The sequence below is a fragment of the Echinops telfairi genome, unplaced genomic scaffold, assembly GCF_000313985.2.
Source record: "Echinops telfairi isolate 266 unplaced genomic scaffold, ASM31398v2 ScPeMD7_7469;HRSCAF=8507_0, whole genome shotgun sequence".
NCBI lineage: Eukaryota > Metazoa > Chordata > Mammalia > Afrosoricida > Tenrecidae > Echinops > Echinops telfairi.
In genome coordinates, this window is record NW_022111372.1 from 20,966,991 (window position 1) to 20,994,299 (window position 27,309).

At 38.2% G+C, this 27,309-nt stretch overlaps 1 pseudogene; it reads right to left on the reverse strand.

Annotated features, from left to right (window-relative positions):
* Window positions 1–18,462: 18,462 nt before the first annotated feature.
* Window positions 18,463–18,948, reverse strand: LOC101645983 (annotated as a pseudogene).
* Between the last annotated feature and the right edge of the window lie 8,361 nt (window positions 18,949–27,309).

Below are 27,309 nucleotides of genomic sequence, written 5' to 3' on the forward strand. Positions count from 1 at the left end.
ACATCCCTACTTGTTTTTGTAAGTAGATGCTCTTTTTCTTCTCATTTTGAATATCTCTTTTGACTCTGTATATCTTCCTCACATATATTATGCCAATATTTAAAAACAAACTTTTCTCACAAATTTAGTTGCTTGAAATGACCCCAGATATGTGTCTTCCTACTTCTTTATTATTTCGTAAAGACTCTCTAAAGATACAGAACCAGAAGGCACACACACACAGAAATAGATGTTTAAGGAGGGATTTACATGATAGTGAAGGTTGACAAATGGGGCTGGAAATTCTGACAGTCTACTAAATTTTACGTCGGTCAAGTGATCAAGCGGGGGTGGGGGTGGGTAATTTTGAAAGAATGTCTACTTATGGTCTGGAGGCAAATTCCTTCTTCAGAAATTCAAGTTTGCTCTTGAGATGTTCAACAGTTTACATGAGTGCTCGTCACAGTATGAAGGGTAATCTGTTTTACTTAGGATCACCTGATTTAAGCAGGACTTGTTGCAGCGGTTGTTAGGTGCCATCGAGTTGTTTCTGACCCATAGAGACACTTTGCACAACAGAAGAAAACACTCCCTGGTTCTGCACCATCTCCACAATTGTCCCTACCTGAGCCCATTGCTGCAGCACACTCTAGTGCTCTGGAATTCCCATTCTGTGGAATGTTTTCCAAAGTATGTTATCATCCAAACAGTGGAATTCCTTTGGATAGTCACTAAAACACAAGATCATATCTTTGTGTTATCCTCTGCTTTCAGCCAAGATTCAACTGGCGCCAACAATGACATTCCTCATTCAACATCTTTTCTGGATCCAGCTGGAATGTTTTGGCAACTCCTTGTTGATATATGGCTTCAACATTTCAGAAATATGGTCAGCAAAATTGTGTTTGCATGTGATATTGATACTATTCAGTAATTTCTGCCTTCTGTGGGATCAGCTTTCATTTGAATGTGTACAAATATGGATCTCTTGCACTCAGTTGGCCGTGTCTCCCAATTACCTTGGCATAGATTAGTGAGTGGTTCCAGCACTGTTATCAGCTTGTTGAAACATTTTAAGTGATATTTTATCAATTACTAGAGTCTTGATTTTGCTAATGCCTTCAGTGCAGCTTGGACCTCATCTTTCAGTGCTATAAATTTTTTGTAATACTGTATCCCTTTTAATAGTTGAAGATTGACCTTTTTTTATGTTTACAGTACTGTGTACCCCTAGTTTCTTCTTTAGAGGCTTCTTATATCATTAAATGATTTGTGCATAAAATCCTTCAATATTGCAACTGATGCTTGATTGTTTTCTTCATTGATTTCTGTTTAATATGCTGAGGATATTGTTCTTGTGGCTTTCTTATTCCTTGTTAATTCACATTTAATTACAATTTATATTTTGGTTTCTAGAGGTCTGCTTTGAAATTTTCTTTTCAGTTCTTTTACCTGATCACTTCCTCCATTTCCTCTACATTCAAGAACAATCCTGAGAGTCTTTTTTGGCATACACTTTTGTCTCTTTTTATTTTCTCTCTTTTAATGACATATTGATTTCGTTATGTATGATGTTCTTGATGTCATCCCACAACTTATTTAGTATTTTTCCATCAGTGCTCAATATGTCAAATCTGTTCTTGATATGTTATTTAAATTCAGGTGGGATATACCTAAAGCCATCTTTTGCTCTCAGGGATGTGTTTTAATGTTTTTAGCTTCAGCATAAACGTGTATATGAGCAACTTAATGTCTATTTCACAGCCCCATGGACTTATTTTTCTTGATGATGTTGAGGTTCTCCATCATATCTTTCTCCAGATCTAGTTATTATGATTGTGATTTTCATGTATTCCATTTGGTGAAGTCCATGTATACAGCCATAATTGTGCTATTGAAAAAAAAAAGGTATTTTCAATGATGAAGCCATTGAAAAATACTTTTATATGATCTATAGCTTCATTATTATCATGGTCATATTTTCTGGTTATTAATGCTTTTTTTCTGGTTATTAATTCTTACTCTTTGTTTCCAACTTCCACTTTCCAATCACAAGTAATTGTCAATGCATTATGATTGCATGTTTGATCAATTTTAGACTAATGAATTTGGTTGAATTTTTTTAATTTCTTCATCATTGGCTTTAGTGATTGGTGTATAAATTTAAATTAAAATGTTATGCTGAATTTCCTTGCCAACAAATAGACATTATCCTGTCACATACAGCTTTCTACTTCAAAATATATCTTGAAATATACTTTTTTTTGATGATACATGGTAGTATTAAGTTAAAAGTGGCATGGGGGAGTGGGGGGCCAGCCCCCACCCGCTGATAGAACTCACTGGTTCAGTAATACTACTTCTGGGTTCAGTAATGCACAATTGCACGGTTGAGATATATAAGTATTATATTAAAGTCATCGAGAGCATGAGAGATATTACAATAATGCAGTCAGACACATTACATGGTAGCATTGCTCACCTCAGCCCAGCTTGGTGGTCCACGTGGAGAGAGGGAGAAGGGAAGGAGGGCAAGGGAACAAGGAAGAGGGGAGAGGGAGTGAGCAGCAAGGAGGTCCGAGTCCGAGAGCTCAATATTGCTGACTCATGCCTATATACCTTTTGGGGGCACGCCAGCCCACTATACAGGTAGAGACATACGTCACAGGAAGGGGCTGCACTATAGGTTACACAGTAATGAGGAGGTGGTCTAGGGGCATACATGCAATAGGAAGAGGAGGGACAGCCGGTTTGGCCTGTCCCTGGCCCAACTGATAGAGACCATTATCAACTCCGCCCACAGGAGCCTGTCCATTGTCCCCAGCAGCAGGGAGCAGGCCCACCCCTGTGGTGGGATGAGACAGCAGTCTGGCAGCAAGGATCTGACTTCCCCCCACAATATGTGAGATGCCTTTTTACATAAACTTGTTTTTCCTGGTTAAAAAACAGAAAAACTCCATATGGTTATCCAAATCAAAGTATTCAATACTAGTCTATTTCAGTTGTCTAATGCCTAGGATATTGACATTGTTGTGCTCTATTTAATTTTTATGATTTCCATTATTTTAGATTTGTACCCCAATCACTGCACTTTCTGATTATTAATAATGTTTGTAAATGTACCTTCTCATGTTAAGTCATTACCCAACAGCACTCTGTCCACAACAGTAAGGTTGACTCTACTTTGAGGATACAAATTTTTCTTGCTTGAAAGGCAGATTTTTAGTGCCTTCCAATGTTAAGAGTATCATATTCTGGCACTGTACCACATAATAGTTTAATGTTATTCATAAGGTTTTCAGTAGGTACTCCTTTGGAAATGGGTCACCCATTCATCCTTCCTACTCTGTTCTTCGTCTGGAAGATCAGCTGAAATATGTTTCTGGATAACTATGGTGGTATTTGAAATATCTGTGGCATATCACCTAGCCTCTGAACAACAAACCAGCCACCACAGCAGAACAAATTAAAGGAGGAGAATCTGATTTTAGCTTTAGGCAGTATACAAGTTAGAATAGATATGGTTTGTATCTAAAGTGTTAGTCAAATTTTTGCCTTAGTATACAGTATAAATCAGTGTTCCTTTCTATGAACAAAAATCATTTATGAGAAACACTTTCAAATACACTTAAATATCTATAAAGTAATAATGAAATTAAAATAATATTGCTTTATGCATATTTAAAAGGACAAAGATGTTTACTTGGAATGGCCCCTTAAGTCCTGATAGGCCTGACAGGATGTTGAGATAGTGAAAAGGGCAATTAATCTCCCCTTTTGTGGATGGGCATTCTGAATGGCAGAGACAGGAACTGTCCAAGGTTATGAGTGCTAGAAGTTAAGAAATTGAGGGCTGTAGCCCTTCCTTTTTAGACCCAAGACCCCTTACAGAGGGACCACTCAAGTCCTTCCATTACCAGTTGAGTTTTCCCCACCACCACAGCCCAAGACCCCTCCTTGACATGTGCCCCTCTGAAAGATCCTGGAGTCTAAGTGGCATGCTAGACTGAGTCTATGAAGAACCTATACCAGGTACTTAATAGTTTTCAGAGGAATGTCCTTGCTGCCTACTTGGGCCATGTGTTAGACATGGTTCCCTAGAGAAATAAAACCAGGATGCTGTATATATATATAAACCTGTATATATATATAGGTTTAACCTTTACATACACACACAGAGAGAGGTTTATACAGGTTATATAACCTGTTACATAGGATATATGTATGTATATATGTGTATATATATATGAAGGTTATATATAATATATATATAATCTTTGTATATATAAACCTATATGTATAGGTTTATATAGTGAGAAGGAATATCACAGCTAATTAGTCCACACAACAGTACAGAGTGTTCAGTTCAACTCACTTTCACGGAACAGTTAATATACCAGAAGTCCTTGAACTCATGTGGGTGGCTGAGTCCAAGGTCAAGGAAGCTGACAGCAGAGTCCTCCCGGGGGCAAGGCAAGCAGAGTCTTTCCATAGGCCGCAAGCAGCAGAGTGGATCACCAAAAGTCAGCAGCTCTGCGGGAGCTTTGCAAAGCAGGCTGGATTGGGATTGGAGTACAAGCAATGCAAGTCGACAGGATCCACCAGCCTCATGCTCAAGAGATGTACACAAGAGTAGCATGGCGAAGCAGATCTCAAAAGAGCCTCAAGTGCTAGCGACACGATCCACAGGTTGTCCTGGCACTCAGGTAGTGTAGCTCTGAGGTTCAGTGCAGAGAACTAGCTACAGCTGTAGCACCATACTCCAGCAGGTGCCAAACACCAGAGAGCAAGAGAGAGCGGGTAAGTCATGCAGAACCATTTATCTTTTTGCCTCCAATCCACCTATGACCTGATTAATCCCACATGTTCCTATTGGCCAGGTTGGCACAATAAATCTAACTATCAGAGACCAGAATCAGGTTCACTATGTGTAGAGGTTTCTCTGTAGTTCAGCCCCGGCTTTCCTGACGGTGGCTCTGCATTTTTGGCATCCAGCACCCAGACAGTGTCCAGAGTGAGTTGGAGACACCAACCAGTCCATTCTCCTCCCTCTCCTCCTCCTCAGTATCTCCACTTGAGGAAGTTCTACTCTTGCCACCTCAGCATGGTACCCTATGTGCTCAGCCTACATAGTCTAGCCATTTGCTGTTAGGAATTATTGCACACATCTCAAATTTCAATATAATGTGCTTTATGAGTGTCAGAAAGACTCTATCCTGCTTCACTATAGAAATGTTTTTGGTTTTATTTTTTTAACTTGAACATGGCTACAATTTCAACAGTGCCTGTTACATGTTGCTAGTTACCAATGAGTTGGCCCCAACCCATGGTGACCCATAAACACCCATTGTCACATTGTGCTTGCTTGGGATTTGTGTCTTCCTAATCAGGGCAGTCTTTCTAGAAGCTCCTATTTAGATCATAGCAATACACAAGCTTTTAGTGACATACAGGTGGTGGCTGCATGTGGATGTTAAATAACTGCTTGTTATGTTGAACTATTTTTCCATAAAACTTTGAACATATTAACATGGCATTTGAAAGCTAAAAAAATTAATTTCAATTCAATTCACCAAGTAAGCATGAGAGTACAAGGCAATATTGTTGCTGAGGATGAGCGGGTGACTAGGAAATAGTGCTGTCCCTAAAGGAGGCGTGTCTTAATCAGTCTTTGGAAAATGAGCACAGGCATGCTAAGGGAAGATAAGTAACTTTATAGCAAAGTTATGTATAGTCAATGAAATGCAATCACTTTTGCTATTCTTTAGGACCTATGCGTTATATAAACCTGAATAAAATCTTCGGCTTTTGCATTTACATATTCTGAATTATTTTGTGCTGTGTTAATTTATTATACAAGGAATAATAATTCTCTGATTATATGCTATTTTACCCTATAGAAATTACCCTGCTTGTACAAATGGGATATCCGTGCTGCGGTTTTATAAAACCAACAATCAAATATATCCAAATGCAAATTACACACACACACACACACACACAGGGACCTAAAATAGTCATGGGAAAAACCCATTATCTTTTTACTTTCAGTGTTTATACATTCAAAGGATCCCTGGGTCACTTTGGACCACTAACAGAAAGTTCAGCAGTTCAAAACTTCCAATTGCTCTGAGGGAGGAAAAAGAGGCTGTCTGTTCCTGTAGAGATGTATGGGCGTGGACACCCTGGGGAGCAATTCTACTCTGTTCTTTGGGGTCACTGTGACTCAGAATCAACTTAATCCACTAGGTGTCAGTAGCACATGTATGTAAGAAAGCCAGTAACTAAAACACGAATATGTTTGATTTCCATTATATATTTGTTTATGCAACAGCAACAATTTTGTCACATTGTGTGATAATGAGACTATATATAACTCCATTTATGTTCTCAGGGGCTTTAAAAAGTTCATGTAAAAACAGAAATAAAATATGATGGATTTTTTCCATGATTTCTTTTGGTCACGGACGTATCTTAATATCTGACATAAAACACAGAAAGTTTAAGTGTTGACCAATTTTTGATGGTAAAATGAAATAACAGGTTTCTATGAGAAAAGCTGGTGACTTAGAGGGCCAGCTAATTTCTGAGAGAGTCAGTTCTAAATAAGCATGGTAAAAAATGAGATTTCTGTAGGCATGTAAAAAGTTTTCAAGCTGATCTTTAGAAGTTAGGTCGATAAACTGGTCCATATTAATATAAACTGCCTAGGAGAGAAGTTATTTGAGTAGCATAGATGGGACTATACTGTGGATTTTTTGAAATAACTGAATGTAGTTTAGAGAATTGAAACCATAGACTTCCAAGGCTAGAGACAGTTTCTGGAAAAATTTACCTCTGGCTGTTGGGGCTGAGGGGTGGCTACAGCCGTGCTGACAGTCCGTACAGAGACTCATCTGCCCATGTGCTGGAGACCAGGAGAGCAGGGGTCGGCGGAGTCACCAATCTTCTGGAGAAAATGGATGATAGGACTGGGCAGAACAGGACGATTTTAAACAGGAAGAAGTGATTTCGGACAGCATAGCAGTTGTAAATTTGTGTTATCATCATATCTAACTTATTTGTTGTCAGTGTCAGATGATGTTGAATGTTATCTGCTGGACTAGTGGGCCTATGAACTGTCATCTTTTAAGTATGATCTCTTGACATCCAACTTTCATAACTACTGTTTGCATAAGGACATGTGCACAATGTGTTGCCTAATTTCAATCAAATAGTTCAGTGCCATATTAATTGTGCATCCTTGTATCTTATAGATTTTGTCTTTGATTTTTAGAGAACTGTTCCATACTTAGAATAATTTACCATCATTGCCGGCATACTTTGGGACTCACAAGGTCATTTACAGGAGGCAGAAACAGAGTTCTTTCTATTCTCCCAAACAGTATGAAATCTGACTCGGATTGTTTTTTCAGCCTTTGCTAAAGTGGTTTTTGATATCATACACCATGTGCTTATGTTCAGTAACAACTAATACATGTGATATAAATGGTGCATAAAGGACAGAGTATCACTATATGAACATGAGGCTCCTTTTTTTTTTTATAACCAATGAGGTATTTTTTTTTAAAAAACATTTTATTAGGGGCTCATACAATTGTTATCGCAATCCATACACACATCAATTGTGTAAAGCACATTTGTACATCATTCTCAAAACATTTTCTCTCCACTTAAACCCCTGATATTAGGTCCTCATTTTCCCCCTCCCTCCCCGCTCCCCCCTCCCTCATGAGCCCTTGATAGTTTATAAATTGGTATTTTGTCATATCTTGCCCTGCCCGACGTCTCCCTTCACCCACTTTTTGGTTGTCTGTCCCCCAGGGAGGAGGTCACACACAGTTCCTTGTAATCGGTTCCCTCTTTCCTACCCATTCTCCCTTTACCCTCCCTGTTTTGCCACTCACAGCACTGGTCCTGTAGGGCTCATCCGCCCTGGATTCCCTGTATTTTCAGTTCCTATCTGTACCGGTGTACATCCTCTGGTCTAGCCAGCCTTGCAAGGTCGAATTCTAGTCATGGTAGTGGGAGCAGGGAGGAAACATTTAGGAACTAGAGGAAAGTTGTATTTCTCATCGTTGTTACATCGCACCCTGACTGGCTCGTCTCCTCCCCGAGACTCCTCTGCTAGGGGATCTCCAGTGGCCTACTAATGGGCTTTGGGTCTCCACTCCGTACTCCCCCCATCATTCACTATGGTAAGATTTTTTGTTCTGATGATGCCTTATACCTGATCCCTTCGACACCTCGTGGTTGCATGAGACTCCTTAGGAATTAAAGGGTTTTTATGGAAAAATAGTTCTACTTGGCTTTCTTTACCAGCTGGATGAATACAGATTGACTCACATAAATTGACTTAGATTATATTAGTTAAGAAGACAGATATTTCAGTCCAAATACTTTAAAAAAGTATTCTACTATTAAATTTATAATGTGTAAATTTTTAATGTCCTCTTAGAGGCAATGTTTGTAAGCAGTAAAGCAAATACCAAATTATGTTCTTAAAGCACACTGAAAACTGCTAAACGAATACAAAGGTCCAAAGTAATGTTAGAAATAGGCACATTTCCACGTTATGTGAAGGTGGTGGCTGTATCGGAAGACACACGTGAACCAGGAAATCACAATGTGGTGGCATAGGGAAGAGTCCATAGTGAGGGCCAGAAATTAATGTCAGGGAGATGGGACAACTCAGAAGAGTCATAATATAAAAGACATATTCCAACAATGATGGGCATAAAATGCACAAAGAATGTGTTAAATTTATTTACATTTGTACAGAATAATATAAGGGAAGTGGATAAGGACATACTTATTTCCATATTGAGTATGTTTGCAAAGGAATAGAGTAGTCCTTTGTGTATTATGAGAAGTTTGGGAGTTAAGATGATAAATATATAACTTTGGCATGTAAAAGAATATAATACTTGAAGCTAACCTAGTAAAATAGATGGAGGAATCCATCCACATTTTTGCATATAATTATAGTCTAATAAAAAATAACAGTGATGGAGTGGTTTTCACATGCAATAAACTAATCTAGGTGCTTCGCTTATGTGTTCCTTTTTTTGCTCCTGTAGTGTGAATATTACAAGAATTTATATTTTACATTAGAGGAAATCAAACTTTTAAGAAGTACCACAAGATATAAAAGACAAGCAGCTAGAAAGTGTTTGAGTTATGAATTCAACTGTTGTATTTGTGTTTGAGGGACTGGTATGCTCAAACAGTTTAAATGTGCTGACCCTACCAGAGCATATGTGCAAATAAGAATGTATTACTATCTAAATGCATAAATTGTTTAGGGAATGATTCTGAGGCAAAAGATCTCAGATAATTTTCTCCATGGAGAGATCAAAATGGGTATCACGGGGACCCAGAATGTAGCATTATGATGACGAAGCACTCACATATCTGGACAATATGTGAGCCCATACACAATGTGGCAAGTCTGTTGGGTATTAGATGGGACTGCTGTGACTTTTCTATGTATTGAAGGAACATAAAGATATATAAAGAAGCCCTGGTGGCTCAGTGGAACTATTAACCAAATACAAGCAATTCCCACCCACCCATCTTCTCATGTGGCTAAAGATGAGGTAGTCTGCTTTTGTCAAGATTTGCAGCCTTGGAAACCCATGAAACGGTCCACTCCTGCTCCACAACGGTAGGGATCCCTGTATAGAGCCTATTTCCCGCGAGCTGCTTCTGATTCATAGCAACACTGTAAGACATAGTAGAATTGCCTTATGGGGTTTCCAAGATGACCCTCTGGGTTAGGTAGGGGGCTGTTTATTACAAGGTTCAAATTCATTAACTGCTCCTTAGGATAAAGATGAGACTATTTGCTACTGTAAAGATTTGCAGTCTTGGAAATCCTATATAAATCCTTTATATCCTATATAAAGTCTCTAAGACAAGAATCAATTGGATGGCAGAATTTGTTCTTTTGTAACCATTTCAGGTGACTGACACCTTTCTCCTGCAGTTCTGCTAGGGGTCCAAACTCCTAACTTTTGGGTTAGCAGCTTAACGTGTCATCTCTGTGCCACACATGTGGTATCAATTTGAGTTTCCTGGTTCTACCTGTATTTTGGGAAGAGGGAGTTACTGCTAGTAATCAAGTTATAACTACCAAAGGGGCCCACCATTGAAAAAAATGTCCTTATGGATAAGCAGAGCCTCCTTGATGATTATCACTGCTACAACATTTTAGACAAAAGCTTCACTGTTTGTCCGCATTGGGAATATTTAAAAGTTCAACAGGCAAATGTTATAATGTACGGCTATCATTCACTTTGAGTTTGAATTTAGCAAGTAATTTTCTGTTTGGCATTCCCAAATGAATCATGGTAAAGTAATGATTGATACTGTACTTTGCTGATTGTGCTGATGGGCTAATAAATGTCACGTGATGCGCTGCTTCAATGTGGGTGTTTTTATAATTTTCAGTCGCTTTCATTATGTGCCAGTATGATTGGAAGAGATTGGCTCAAAGATTAATTGAGCAGGTAGGGATCCTTTTATTGATGGGTTGTGTATCCTTTGCACGTTTTACACTGACCCCAAAAGTAATCATTGAGACTTAAGCAAGGAATAAATGAATCACTTGCAATTATTCCTAGAAAATAAAAAATTATTTTCTTCCACATTTAATAAAATAATATTAGTTTCATCTTTGCTTAAAATAGTGATCATTTATGCATACTTTTGGGGTTCTCAATAATGCAGATCAAAGCTTATTTTTGCCTACTGTAGATGAATATCTAGATACTAGTATAGCCAAACTATTCCACAATGCAGTAAGCATTAGAAGTAGATGGAAAGAATACACAGTCATTGTAGCAAAAACAATTGGTCAACATTCAGCCATTTCAACAAGTAGCATATAGTCAAGAACTAGTGTGTTCAAGGAGTAAGTACAAGCTGCACTGAAGACATTAGCCCAAACCATGCTCCAGCTCTTTGCCGCATCTACAGCGAGTGCGAAGACCGTTCTCAGCAACCAGACTGTGGACACTCCAGAGAATGGTGACATTTCCCTGAAGGGGAACACAATTATAGTGAAGCGTCCAAGCAGAACTTCGCAGAAGGATTTTAATTGCATCACGGTTGAACTCAGTCTCCTTGGAAAGAAAAAGAAGAGGCTTCATGCTGACAAATGGTGGGAAAATAGAAACAAACTGACTGCAGCCACATTACCTGTAGTCATATACAGAACCTGATCAAAGGTGCTACCTTAGACTTTGGATACAAGATGAAGTTTGTGTAGGTTCATTTCTCCACCAACGTGGTTATCAGGAGAACTGGTCTTTTGTTGAAATCTGTAACTTCTGGGGTGAAAAATACATACATCCAAAGGGTTCACATGAGGACAGGTGTTGTTTGTTCTGTTACTCAAGCCCAGAAATATGAGTTAATTCTTGAAGGAAATGACATTGAACTCGTGTCAAATTCAGCAAGCCACCACAGTTAAAAACAAGGATATCCTAAAACTTTGGTATAGTATCTATGTTCTGAAACAGGAACAGTTCAGCAGGCTGATAGGTAAGGTCCTGGATATGTCGAACTACAGTCTAGATCATTCCTTTAGATCCATCTATGAGGCTTTGATATCGTAAAATGTAGCTAATGAAACAACAACAAGAGCAACAACAGAAAACAGAGCTCCAAAAATGGATGAAATAGCAATTAAAATATGTCAATAAATGTATACAGTGCTGGAAACACTTGCTAGTCTATGTAGAGAAATCTGGAAGACATCTACCTTGCTAGACTAAAAAAGATCCTTATTTGTAAGTCTTCCAAAGAAAAGTGGCCTAACAAAGTATGTATATGTTTAAACAAAATGGTATATATTTAAAAATATCACATGCAAGAAAAATTCTGTTGAAGATAACTTAGAAAAATAGTTATGGCAATGCATGGAAAGCAAGCTGTCAGTAAAACAAACTGGATTTGCAAGAGTGTGTGCAATGAGGGAAATTATTGCTGATATCTGTTGGATCTTGACTGAAAGCAGATAATCCTGAAAACTTTCCCTTGTGTTTTATTGACTATAAAGTCATTGGACTGAGTGGATAACAATAAAGTATAGATAACATTGAGAAGAATGAGAGTTTTAGATTTCATCATACTCATATCAGATCTATGCATGGATCAACAGGCAGTTGTTCAAACAGAACAAGGAAATACTGGGTGTATTTTAAGTCAGGAAAGGTGTGAATCAGGTTGTATCTTGCAATCGTTAGGGTGTTGTGGTTATTGTTTTAGGTATTTTGTTTGTTTTTAGGTGGCTTATCATTTTATATTAGTTTTTTCCTTTTGAACAATTTGTCATATATTCATACATCATACAATTCAATAGTTCAATCACATCAAGAAGAGCTGTACAATCATTGCACCCATTTCAGTTTTTAAACTTTTTTTTCATTCTTGTCCTCGTTGTTATAATAGGTTTTATGTCAACTCGGGTGAGCAAGCATTCTCCCATGACATGATCTAGTAATGTGTGTTCAACTTCATGATTGATCTGTGAAGCAGTCAACAGTGGTGGGGAGAATATACTTCCTCAACATGGTCAAGCTCCTGATAAACTTGGGGATTTCATTCAGGGTGTATTGGCAGTATGTGGAAGCTAGCTGACCTCTTCTGCTGGATTTGAATCCTATACCTGGTTCATCAACCTCCTGCGATGGCACCTGCAAATCCCAGGAATCATCAGTGGGCTATACTTTGGACTCATTCTGACAAATTCATTTAGCTCAGCATCCACCAGATGGTTTGTCTGCTTCACCTACCTGCTTCCTATTCATCAGCCCCTGCAGCTACAGAGTCAGGAGAAGCCTTCAGTTTTTGCCAATGGACCAACTTGAACCAAGTGGGACTTACCCACATCTACAACTATGTGACCATTGATGGGTATAAATCTCATATATATGATACATATATGAGTAACATACATATAATAAATATATATATATAAGTAATATACATATCACTGCTTTTCTTCTCTAGAGAACCCAGTCTAACACTAATCATTTTACCCTACTTATTCAATCTGTATGCTGAGAGAGTAATCAGAGAGGCTGGGCTATAAAAAGAAGAAATAGATATCAGGATTGCATAAAGGCTAATTAACATCTTGAGATGTGTCAATGACTCAATTTTGTTTCTGAAAGCCAAGAGGACTTTCAGGATGTGCTAATGATGAGCAAGACTTCAGCCTTCAGTATAGTATAGATTGCCACTTAATGAACAGAAAACCCAAAACACACAACTGGACCAAGACACCACATCACAGTCAATGGAAAAAAGGATTCATGCTGTTGAGTATTTCATTTTGCTTGAAGCCACAATCAATGCGCGTGGAAGCAGCAGTCCAGAAAGCAAAAGGCATATTGTGGGGGGTGGGATCTGCTGCACAGGAACTCTGCAAAGTGTTGAAGAGAAAGGGTGTTACTGTGAGGACTACATTTTATTTGATCCAAGTCATAGTACTTTCACCTGCTCCATATTCATGTGAAAATTGGGCAATGAGTGGGCAACCACAGAATAACCAATGCAGTTGAATTGTGGTGTTGGTGAAGAATTTGAATGTACTGTGGACTATCAGAAGAACAAATAAATCTGTCTTGGAAGATGTACAACTAAAATACCCCTTAGAAGCAAGGATAGTGAGACGTCTCATATGCTTTGGACATGCTATCAGAAGAAATCAGTCCATGAAGAAGTACATCATACATGGTAAGGAACAGGGTCTGAAAAAGGGAGGAACCGCTTCTTCAGTGAGATGGTTGATGCAGTGACTGCCACAATGTGCTTCAAACATAGCAACATTTGTGAGGCCGGCACAGGACTGGGTAAGGTTGAGTTCTGCTGTATGTCGGGGCACCAAGAGTTGTAAGAACAGACTCAGTGGCATTTAACACCAAGTACGTGACCGTTATTCAGTAATTACATCCTAGATTAAGAGCACTGTACTTAGTGTAACAAAGACATCTGAGGCACCATATCTTTAAGACATTAAACATGTAAATTCTCCTACTCTATATTAGAAAATATTCATTTATATTCCTAAATATAGTGCATTGAATAATGCTTGCTTCGGCAGCACATATACTATAATATAGTGCAGTGAATTAATGATTATTAAAAATGACCTTAATTTAAAGAGCCCTGGTTGCATACTGGTTACGCAGTGGACTGTTATCAAAGTCATCAGTTCAAGAAACTATCAGCCTCTCTGCAGGAGTAAGAAGGGGCTTTCTACTCCAGTAAACAGTACAGGCTTGGAAACTCACAGGATCCTATAGGATAACTAAGGGTCAGCGTCAATTCAAGGCAGTGAGGTTTTTGTATTTGTTTGTTTTAATCCTTCATCTCACAGATACAAACTGTAAAGAGACCTTAAATAATTGATTCAAAATTATTTTTCAAAAAGCATAAAGCCTGAAAGTAAGAGTGGTCACCCTGCCTCCAATCCTTGTGGACGTTCATGACCCAATCGTGTCTATTCAGGAAGATCATAAAGCCTAGTAAATGCTGAGTCCCCAGTGCACGATGCAGCTGCAGCAAAGCGTTCTTCCCAAGCTCATTCGCATAAACCATTCTTACAAGGTAAAATGAAAATGGAGGGAAGGAGGGGACCATCCAGGCAATATAACAAACCACACAACAAATGCTATGGAATCAGAAAGCAAAAGGAAGCACATTTTAAAATCCATAACCATGTTCTGGCCCTGTCTAGGATTGGGAACTGAAAATCTTGCTGAGTGGAATTCTATCTCATGCCTTTGGTTAACACATGCTTGTTGTAAAAACGATTTTCCTCCAAGTGTTGACAATCTATGAAAAGAACATTTCCACATCATTGTTCCAGAAGGAAGTTTGCAGCTCCCACTGATGTTCTAAATATGGGCTGACAGATTTTTTTTTTTTTGGTTGTTTTGCTTTTAGTCCTTTTCCTGGTATAAAAATACACCAGAAAAAGTTACCTGAAAGTGTTGAAAGTAAAGCATTTTTCAAGTTTGCTCCATAGACTAATCGTAGTAATAATCAATGACTTTACCTTATAGTAGATTATGTGTGTGATAACAACTCTCCCTTCAATTACAAAACTAGGATGATAGTTCTGGTGGAGCATTAAAAAGAAAAGTGTACATCAAACATTAATTTAGACATAGTCCATATACAGAAACTTCTTTAAATAAAGGCAATAACTCAGCATTGCCTTGAATATGAATTTGGGTTAAATGGATTTTTTTTTCTTTGTTTGAAAAACTTTTATGTCACAGAAGACACGAAGTCCACCCGAGTTTTACCTTTTTTCGTTATTGGCCACTCAGACTTTGCTTTAAATTTAAAATACTATCAGGCTAAAGTGCTTGGGAAGACTGGTGTGTCTCTTTCAAATTCACATGTGGAAGAGATGGGCAGGAAAATGTTAAGTTCTCATCCCACTTTGGAAATTCATCAGATGTTTGTGCATGTTAAATAATAATGAGCTCACTGATTTTGAGTTTTCTTTCACGTTTTCAGAGAGGGTAAAATGTGTACCATCTTCAATCTTTTAAAAATTATTGAAACTTGTTCTGTGACCCAGCATATACTCTCTTCAAGAAAGCGGTCTATGTGTATTGAAGAGGAATGGTCATTTTGTTCTGGCTGGGTGGAATGGAAGGTCCATCTGTCTCTGCATGTCCAGTTGGTGTCTAATGCTGCCTTATTATTTGATCTTATGATCAACTGTTCTCGCCATTATTTTAAGTGTTGTGCAGACATCACCAATTAAAACTTATTGTAGAACTGTCTAGTTTAATCCATTTTTATGCACATATATTTGTGTATGTGTATACTTTATGCACTTTCTTTGTTGCCATCTAGAGTTTCAGGTAACCACTGATACAATATAGATTGAATATTATTCTATCAAAGGTTGACTTTGAAAATAAGAATAATTAAAAGGGACTATTCATCAGATATGCTAGCCACATCTTTGTCCCCTCTTATTTGTTAAACATAATTATATTTAAGTAAACCCGAGGTTTTAACAAAGAAAGAAGCCTATTTGAGCTTCTGATTTGAACTTTCAGCCATTCCTTTAGTGATGTTATTTGATGACTGTCTAAGATAACCGAGACACATAATATTATCAGAAACAATGTGGAAGATTTAAAAATATTTATCTATAGTCAAATCATATTCTGTATGGTCTGTTTCCTTCCTTGTTTGAGTCAGAGTTTGTAGTTTATCAAGATTTTCTGACCGTGCTTATGTGATCCATTTTAATTTGTTTCCCAAATATTTTTTTTTCTAGTCCACATTTTGCTTATTTAAAGTAGATTTATCAACTCCCCTTCAGTGCTAATGGCATTAATTTGGATTCACAAGATCTGTTTGCCTTACAAAGTGTAAATGGGCCAGAGTCAACAGCCATGGGGTTTGCTTTGGTATTTACAGTGAATAACACAAATGCACCCAGATAATGCATTTTTATTAACTATAACTATTTGGATATGAGTGATGTTCTGGATCTTATTTTAAATGGTTTAAACCCAAAGAACAGCTCATTGGACCAAGTGACAGGAAGGACGGGTGAAGCTGATCTGATGGGCGCAGAGGCTCCTGTGTCCCTGGGAGCTTTGCTCTACGTTCTTCCTGGTTACCGTGTGTGCTTTTCCATGCTTTTGGTAGATTTTTGTCACAGGAACATGGTTCCCAGCCTTCTAGCACAACAAATGTTTACTTTGCCTAGATGGTTCCAGGCCTTCTATCATAGCCAATTATTATTTTCCTCAGCTCTGGATAGAAAATCTTAAGACAAGATCCTGGTTGACCAAACTTAAGTCGTGAGTCTGTTCCTGGACCACTCCCTAACTTGAGGTTAAATCTTTTCTACTGATTGATCTATTGACTGGTTCATCATTACAACCACATAAAAAGATGACATGCTCATTTGGATCATCTACTAGAGTTAAAGGAAAAACAATTGACCAAAAGTACAATGGAAATGCTATCAAATAAAAATAGATGTCTGGAGAGATAAATCAGTAATCTACTTAGGGTAATGATTACCTTTGATAATTTCTCTCTAACTGATAGCATTCATTACTAAATATGTTATTGTGAAATTTCAAGTTTTTCTGACATTATATTTAGCCCCTTGAATAAATAATTTTTAAAATTAGAATAAATTAAGATTTTTTTCAATTGTCAACAGCATCCTACCAGAACTTTTTTTATTCTCAATATTACAGGGGAATAAGCAGTGATTAAGGCCTAGAACACTGAACATAATCTAATTTACTTCTATTCAATGCAGGATTCACTACTTATTAGAAAATTCAGTAACTTCACAATAATGGCTTTATTATGTATTAATAGTTATTTTCAATTTCAATATATTTATTCCAAGGCAAACTACATCTCTAATACAAGTTATATCCATGTCTATCAATTTTAGTTTATAAATCTATCTCTATGTCTCTTTGTTTCTCTTTTTCTCTTGCTCTCTCTTACATACAAACATATATCCAGGCATACACACATATATATTGACCATAACATTAACGACCTCAAGTCGTACACCCAAGTGATATTTAAGCTTTTTGTGTGTTTTGTCAAATTTCTTCAATTTATATAATATATAATTTCTAATGTAATAAATACATTTGTCACAAAATGTCATCTGTTAAATTTTAATTCATCAATACCACTATTAAAATGCAAATTCAAAACTAAGTATGATCATCAGCATAGAGTAGCTTCATTAAAAACATGAATATGCTGACATCATTATGGACCCAAGCCCCAAAGCCAAACCCACTTGCATCAAATCCATCACAACTCATAGTGACTCTACTTAGGGTTTCCAGGACTGAGTTTTTTAAGGGAGTAACAATTTCCTTTGACTCCTGTGGAGCAGCTACTGGGTTTGAACATCTGCTCTTGAACTTAGCAGCCCAATGCCTAGCCCACACCACCAGAATACTTTTCTTTATGGACACAGCCCCGTTAATGCTGTCAAGAGCCCTACTAGATTTCATGAAGATGACTGGTACTTGGAATTGCTTAGACAATGGAGTGCCCAGAGAGACTTCCCTTATTCCAGACCTGATCCCATCCAGCCTCCTCATCTCTTTCATAGGGGATGTACTTCAAAGAGCTGTGGCTCCAAAGACAATTCCCCATTCAAACTTTGAACATCAATAAAAAACAAAGCTAACATATTGGATACATGAATGTACAAGTTCCCTAAGTCAATCATGAGGGAATTTCCATTCTTTTTGTAAGAGAGATTCATGACATAATTCTGAATAATTTGTTTCAATATGATATATATATATATATGTATATATATATGTCATTTATTAACTTAATGGTCTGTTAGAAGTAGTCTGTCAGCCACTTCTTGATTTAGAGAAAAGTGAGAAGTTGATAAAGATTAGTGAAAATTATTAAGAAAATCTATAGAGTAGTTGACTATAGACTGGAATATTTTTCTGAAAGTTCTCCCCAAGTTGATCTGTAGAAGCCAAATCCACAGGTCAGTCTGTAACAAGAAGACTGCCAGGCCCGAGAAGGCTTATAAGTTGGGTAGCAGGATCTGAATCTATAACCTAGGGAAGAGAAACCTAGACCCCAAACCCCAAGGGCTTGAAGCAATTAGATCCATAGCCCTGGAAGCAGCCAATGCTGGAACCAAAGCCTAGAGAGCCACTATACAGGGATGGAAGAATATGGAGGTTCTAGGACCTTAGCAGAAGATCTGGTAGATCCTGGGCTCACAGCTAGTCTCTTGGCATCCCCTGTAGAGAGAGGAGCCCAGCTGGCAGCTGCTAGGAGAGCAGAAGTCAGTGCTGTAGACCAGGTTTCTGGGGGCAGAAGAACCACAGGAGGATCCTTGGAAGCACAAGGAATTCCCCAGAGAATGGGAGAAGGTATTTCCAGTGAGCAGTTGTAAGACATGGTATCAGGAGGCATGAGGTCAACTGAGTTTCAGTGAGAAGACTCTTCATTTCAATGCTGTAGTCTGGACTCCAAATTTTATATACTCTCAGACCTGGGTGGGCCCACTATCCACATGCTTCCTCCTCCTTACTCACCGTTTCATAAAAAAACACCTCACTAGTTTATTGAATTTGCTTAGTTTATCACATTCTCATATCCTTAATTTTATTTTAATCACTCTGGTATACACAGAAGGAAGAGCAGCAGGTTCTTTCCCGAAGAATCAATGTGGTTTGACCTTCAAAGCTTTAAGTCATCACGTATTTAAATACATGATGTGAGTCCTTGTCTTACCAATGAAGTCACATAAACTTTTCATTCATCTCATCTTATTTATCTTTCATGATAGGCAAGATTTTTAGGTAAAATCATTCATTTATACCATATATATATATGGTATATATATGCAATATAAAAAGTGTTCTGAAGTACTAACTTTTAGTATTTGAGCTATGTAGATCTTTAAACATTTGTTGAACCCATGCAGGAAAGAACTTTTCCAGTTAGGATCAATCATTTTCTTTTCATTGCTCAGTAGCTTAGAAGAAATATTGAAATGTGAACCTTGACTTCTTTATTTTAAGTCTAGTTTTAAAAAACTCTGCAAAAGTAAAAAAAATCCAGAAAGCGATGTCAACTTTCATTTGTCTCAGAAAAGAAACTCTGTAAGGCTTACTTACACGAAAATAACAAGGCCAAATAAAACCATATTTACCTCTAGTGCTGTTGTCTGGTCTTCACTAGCCTGGTAACCAAAAGGTCAGCAATTCAAACCCACTAGCCACACGACTGAAAACATATGAGGCCAAATCCTATACAGGGTCATTATAGGTTGTGTATCAACCTGATTGCAGTGAGTTTGGTTGGATGTAACCATTCTGTACATCAGTTATCTTTTTGGATTTAATGTACATTTTACTTTATTGTGTGCACACACACACAAATGACCTAGATAGCTCAGACTTAGATTACTGTGAAAGAAATTGGAACTTCTTATCTATTTTTATTCTTTTTTTTTAATCAGACATTTTATCTGGTTTAACTCATGGAAATGGCTTTCAGAATTGTCATTGAAAACAAGCTCCTTAACTACCTGAAAATTAACTGGCTTTATTCAACAGCACGCTGCTTCAGAGAACTTAGTTACTTTGTTTTATGATTATCTCTCCCATGCAGAATCCAAAGTGTGGCATGCATCACATGAAGTGCCCTTGTGCAATACTTAAACCGTCACACTGATTCACTGGAACAAAATAAGCTATGCCTCATGCATGGGCATCTATTACATTTACGACAACAGCATGTGCCATCCTAACACAGGGGAGACCTTATAATGCCAGTGTTTAAAGAGGGGCTTATAAAGAAAATTATACTCAAAGAAATCACTAAATTATGTTCCTTCTTCCTTCCCCCTCATGAGGAATAGATATTGATGGCTGATCTGTGGCTCCGTGGTATAAGCTTTGGTCTACTAATCTCAAACTTGGAGGTTCAAATCCACCAGATGGTCTGCAGGAGAAACAAGAAGCTACTTCCTGCAGTATAAATGTAAAGTTTTAGAAACCCTATATAGGGTCACTATAAATAAGAATCTGATAGATAGGAATGGTTTTGTGGGATTCTTTGTTTTTAAATGCCAACAGAAGCGTCTCCCTTGCCCCCCTCTTATATCAGTCAGGAGGCTTTCCTTTTTGTGTCCTTCAAAGTGATATGCTAGGCCTCCTCTGACCTGGCACCCCACGGCAAATGGCCTCCTCGGACGGACTCCTCGCCATACCGCTGCCTTGAGCTCCTTTACAGAATGAGGAACTTTTCCCTCGTCCAAGTTTAAAAGGGGAATTTGATACAAAAGCCTTGCTGATGAGCACAATTCTTGCCTCTCCAGACTAGTTTCCCTGGTCCTGGAATAAAGACTAGCACAATTTTGGGATAAGTCACTTTCAATTAACATTCCTTCACCCATTCCTAATTAGGTTGACACTTTTCAGTAGTGTTCTTTGCTCATTTTATAGAAATGCTAATAAAGAACTCATCCATGCTAATAAAGTTGTCGCCCTGAAAGAAGCAAAAAGCAAAACAAAACTAGAGTAACATTAAAAGTTTAGAAGTGGATTCTGGAAATAATATAATCTGTCCTCTAAATATGTCAAACTTCTGTTTAAGAAAAAAGTATTATCTAGTTATGTAAGAGAAAAAGTATGATGTTACAAACAACCCTTTTTGCTTTCCTCTTTTTCTTAGAAAACATGGAGCGCTAATACTACACATAATCATTAAACAAATACCACAGTATGAAATGGAAGACTCATGGGCCTGGTAAAGGACTCATGGTCTTTTTCCAGAGGCATCCAGGCAAGCCAAGCCTTAGCCTCTGTCGCTCTAGAGATATTTATCCTCATTATTTAAAGTTTATCTTAAAAGGGGCAAGTGTTTTTCCTGTGTACTGCTTTGTTCTTCTTCCGATAGACAGAGTACTGCCATTATCTATATCTCTCATTTTATATCCATTAGAACAGTTGGTGGGGCTGCCCTGGGCCTTCTCCATGATGAGCTGGGGTTTGAGCATGGGGATCCATTGGGTTTTCACTGGCTCACTTTTGGAACTTGATCCACAGGCCTGTCTTCCCAGTCCATCATAGTCTGAACAATTACTGGAAGCTCTTCAGCACCAGCACCATATTCAGCCCACCAATGCCAGGTAGTGGTGGTGTATTGGAAGGAATCTAATTCTGGTTTCCTGCCTGGGAAATGAGAAGTATACCACTGAACCACCACTGTCTCACTGAAAATCCTTCTATCTGAATAGCTCCCCTTTTTATTCAACTAAAATATGGAGTTGAGTTTTAAGATTGACCCAAATAATGCTTCTCCCATGAAAGATTTTCTCAAATTTTTATTTGTTAAGAGTATTTTGGTTTAAAATTTTTCATCAGCTTCACTTTTTTTCTGAGAGTTGATCTACAAAATAACTTCAATTCCCAAATTTACACACAGGACATAGGCTATAAGATAAACATACAAAGCCATAAAAAGTAAGAGTTCAGGACTATGAACAATAAAGAGTAAGTTCAATAAGAAAAAAAGCATAAACAAAATCTATAAGAAATGGAGACATTTGGGGTTAAAATGACTTCCTAGGTAGGAAGATATTTCCTAGATAAAAACGATTTAAACATAGACATATGAAGCAATATAGAAATTACATGGAGGGGAAGGGAAATGTCAACCATCATATTCCTTTAAAATCCTATGTCAGTCATTTTTGTGTGTGATCTCATTTCATCCTCCTAAGAAATGTATACCATTGTCATTCTCCTTTTCCATATGTGGAAGCAGAGGCAAGCAAATCGTAGTCCTTTATGTGAAGGCACGCAACTCCTAAGTGATGGAGTAGAGATTCACATGTAGATACCTCGCTCAATTCTATCCTTTTATTCCATTCTATTCGGTTTCATTCCTTCCATTTATTTCATTTATTCTCATCAGTCTCTTACACAGGCTAGGTTTTTCTTCCCTTGAAAAAATGAATCAATGTAGAGATAGAAAAATAAATGCATACCCTATAAGGTAACTGTAGATTGAGCTACCAGTATCAAATTAATATTCAAATTCTCCAAAAGTCTGCCTCTGTGAGCAGCTTGACACCTATTTCTCCATGAAAAGAAATAAATTATGACTACAGGTCAATTCAAAGTCTGCTTCTTTGAGATAATGATTAATGCAGAAGCTAATCGTTGAGATAACTTCCAGCACAAAAGCAAAATCATTTTCAGCGTTTCTTTATTTGTATTCGTTCCTAGATCTCATAAAGGATGGGACGGAGCCAATCATTGCTTGGATTCTTCTTAAAATACTTTCCTTGGTCTTTCAAGAAGTTATAAAGACCAAGAAGAGAAAAAAACGAGAAATAGGACAGATAATTAAGAGTCCAGCTTCAGAGTGAGCCAATATCTGTAGAATGTGGCTTGAAAAGTCCCCACAGACTAGCAGTTAAATTATTTTCTTTAGGAAAAGTAGAAACAATTCATTTTCATATCAAAGGAAACTGACTCAAGTTTCCCAAAACATAATGAAATGTATAAAAAGGAAAAAAAGACTGACTCCTTCACTTTAAAAACATACGAAAAGCTGATTCCTTGGCATCTCTGGAAAGAGATGACCCAGAAAGTATAGAAGCAAAAATGTATTCTCAGAAGAGAGTGCAAAAGAGAGAGGCAAATATGTATCAGACAATTTAGAAGGAACCATTTGTAGATTTCCAGTGTCAGCATAGGTTCATAGGTTACTGGTAGTAAAAAGGGTTTCGGTGAATGTTTGAAATGACTATGAAGCAGCAGCAGAAGCAGCAAGCAAGGAATAGGAAGGGAAAGAGGAAGGAGAATTCGAATTTGGAATTTCTGAAGAATAATGTTAATAAAAATAGCCATGTGAGGTCCTGGAAAGTGAAGACTTTCATCAGCAGGCAAATAATCACAATCACAAGTTGGGTGGAAATAAGATGACGGAAAGCTTCCAGAGGAGAAATGGGAGAGTCTCTGAAACCTAACTCATCATCTAGGGCAAAGAAGTGCCCCAAACTACACTTAGAGGCTGGAGGTCACTGAATCCACAGCCCCAAACTCCAGGCAGAGTCCTCTGCCTGGAGGCAGGGTCTTCAGAAGTGGGCACAGGAGGGCTGGCAGGTTCTTTGGTGGGCAGGAGACGAAGGTGGACAATGAACAGAGAGGCACTGTGGCCACTCAATCCCTGGGATGGGAGGGGCCCCTTTGGCAGATGGGCAACACTCACTCATTCAAAGCTGAAAACGAGACCATTTAAAGCTTTGGCTAAATGTTTTCCCAAGTTCAGTTTTATTTGTGTTCAACAAGAAATTGAAGTACTATGTCCCCCCTTAAATAACCTTATGAAGAAAATATCCTGACATTCAGTCATTTGGGGTTTGTGTACTCAGTTGTCTTAGTAACATTTAATTTGGTTTACCCTACACAGACATAGCTGAGTATGTTTTATGAATTCACTTAAAAGACAGAGGTGATTCATTTCTCATTTATAAGGTGAAGGTGGCTATTTTCAAGACCAATAACCCAGTAATTATACTGGGTGTGGCGTCTGGCCCCCTCACTCTCACACCTCAGACTGACAATATTTTATTTTTATTTTTTAATTATTTGGGTGGCAATTCCTCATCGTTCATGAGGTGATATTTTTAATTGTGAAATATTAAATGATAAATTCCATACTAAAAATACTGTTTTCACCATTTTAGCAAACATTACTGAAAGCTCATTGTGAGCTAATCATTAAGGGATTAGACATTCTCTCTGTGATCAAGGTCCTTTTAACCTAGTCAACAAAGGTGACATATTATATAAAACTGTCCAACAGCGTTTTATGGTTGTTCTTCCGCCCTCCCCCGACCTCCCCATTTGCTCTTTGTCATTTGCATTTAGGTCAGTGCACAAAAAGGACTTTCTGATACATCGATTTTACAATTTTAAATGGAGGTTGGAAACTTGTTTTTATTTAATCTACTTTTAAAGTATATACCAATAAAACCAATTTAGAGTATTTGAAGAATAATTAATAATGGATGCTTAAATTATGAAAACAAGCAGAGGATAACCAACTTTATTCAGTGTAACAAATAGGGAAGAGATTTTACTCAATCAAGGACATAAAATAAAATGTTTGAGTTTGAGTATTACCATGTAAGAAAGTTAACCCTAGTTGGAGGGCTCCTAGAATCCCCACATGGGAAAGGGACACAGGGAATGAGAAATGGAGGCAGAGAAAAGGGAAAAGTACGGGTGCATTTTCTTTTATGTTTTTCAAGTAAGTATGTCTTTTTGAAAATTTCCAAATTTCTCATTTAATTATAAATATGTTACTCCTGTGCCAAGGAGTAATTCAAATTATAAAAGTGAACTTAAGAATATTATAGACTTGGTTCTCAAATTTGATACCTCAGAATCACCTAGGAAGTGATTTCTTTGCTCTTTGAGCAAAAGTTGACACATACCTTACTAAGGGCCAGGCAGTATTCTAAATATTTTATTTGTATTATTCATTTTATGCTGGCCGTGAACCATTATCTCCAGTTCACAATGGGAGACATTAGGTATAGAATGCACAAATCATAGACAGTGGAGTCTAGGGCTCATAGTCACAAAGTTGGACAAGGCAACATGTGAGCTGCAGGTGAACATGCTGACAGAAGCGCACATGATCTTGGCCTCTATGTTGTTTTGACCCTCAGTGGCGTGGGCACCTCTCCTCCCTAGAATTACTCACCCTGCTTTTTTGATCCTCCTCTATTTATTTTAACAAGCATTCTGAATGTCACCAGGATTTGAGATTATGAAGGATCAAACATAGTTCATTGAACAATGCTGTGAGAGTATTTTATTGCTTCCCTGTTTTTAATTCCAGGATTTTAAAAATAAATTAAACCCTGTTGTTAAGAAGCCATGATTAGTGAACCTGGAGGATGAGCGCGAAGAGAAAAAGGAGAAGGAACTATGTGTACCCTGTTCCCCAGAGAGCTGCCCAGGGCTCGCTGCGCTGTCTGCCCCTAGAACCCTCTCAGAAAGAAGGAGGGCTCCTGACGACGACACTGAAATCAAAGCAGGGCCAACGTAGAATAGGGACTCCTGCGGGGAGGGCCCAGATGGTGAACGCAGATGACTGCTAACCAAAGATTGGATGTCTGAGTTCATCAAAAAGGAAAAAAATAAATAAAAAGGGCTTGGTGAACTACTTCTCAAATCAATGTTTTAACGCTCCATGGACCACAGTTCTGCTTTGACACACATAGGGTTACCAGTAGTTACACTCACCTTGATAGTAACTGGTACTGGTACTGGTAAGGCTAAATAGAAAATCACCTTCTTTGTGCCTGTTTGCTCTCAAGCCCAGAAGATGGGGCGTGGATGGAAAGTATTTTTCCCAGCAGTGGCTGGCTGGACAGGAAAAGATCCACAATGGGGATCATCATGGAATTGCTTTTTATACTGGTTACAACTGTGTGTGAGGTGGGCTCCTGACACCATAACTGAAAACCAAAGCTCACGGTCAATGCTAACTCATAGTGACCCCTTGTGGGTTTCCAAGACTGTAACTGCTTACAGGAGTGGATAGTCCCGTCTTTCTCCCTTGGAGCTGCTGATGGTTTAGAATTGCCCACCCTGGGGATTGAAAACCAACCCATAACACTATACCCCCTAGGGCTCTAGGACTATAGGTATCTAAAGCTCATAGTTAGGTAGTTACAATTGTGTGTACCTGGCTGTGTTTTCTGACAAGGGGGAAGCATGAAGAAGTATTCTCGATATCCCTGGCTTTGTTCATGAAGGCTACCTGAAGGAGAGGGAAAAGTGTCCTCCAGGTGGGCCCAGGGATACACAGGCAATGCCTGCTTAGATGCAATGCAGACATATGGGAATGTTCATTACTGTCCCTACAATGCTACTTGCTATTCCTTTATTGCCAACAAAAATTTTTGAAAAGGAGGAAATAAAGTACATATTGGTATTGAAAGCATGGACTGCCAAAAGAACAAACAAAACTATCCTGGAGAAATGCAGCCAGAATGTTCCTTAGAAATGAGGATGACAGGGTCTTGTCTGACACTCTTCGGACACGTTATCAAGAAAGACTAGCCTTTGGAAAAGGACATCATTCTTTTCTCCCCTTTTTTGTGTGAAGGACATCATTCTTGGTAAAGTAGAAGGGTTTTGAAAAATAGGAAGACCCCAAATGAGATGGACTGACCCAGTCACTACAGACATAACAACTGTTCAGGAGCAGGCAGAGTTTTGGTCTGTTATACGTTGGATTACTTTCAGTAAATAGTAGAGAACTATTTACACTGGCTAGACATAAAGATAGTGTTGGAAAGTTGTGGGATAAAAAAAGGCTTTCTCCCAGTTTTTCTCCCCCAAATATACGCCAAAGCCCAGAGGCTGCTTGCCAACACATGGTGGGACGTCAGATGTTTGGGGATTTTTCTATCTGAAGGCACCAGTCATCCAGAGCAATCAGACTAAGGTCTGGTGCACTGTAGATGGGGCTCACACTCTACTGATAAGGATTGTGATTGTCTCCCTGTATAACAACACAGGTCAAACCATCCAGTGACATCCAAAGTTAGGCTGTCATCCTGAATCTAGGATCCACCCATCTTGTCACATATGTACCCCTAATCCCTCCTCTTCCTATTGTGTGTACATCCCTAGATCATCCCCCTCCCATTGCTGTATGGCCTATATTACTACCCCTTCCTGTGATGTTTGTATCTGTAATCAGGGGGCTTCTATGCCC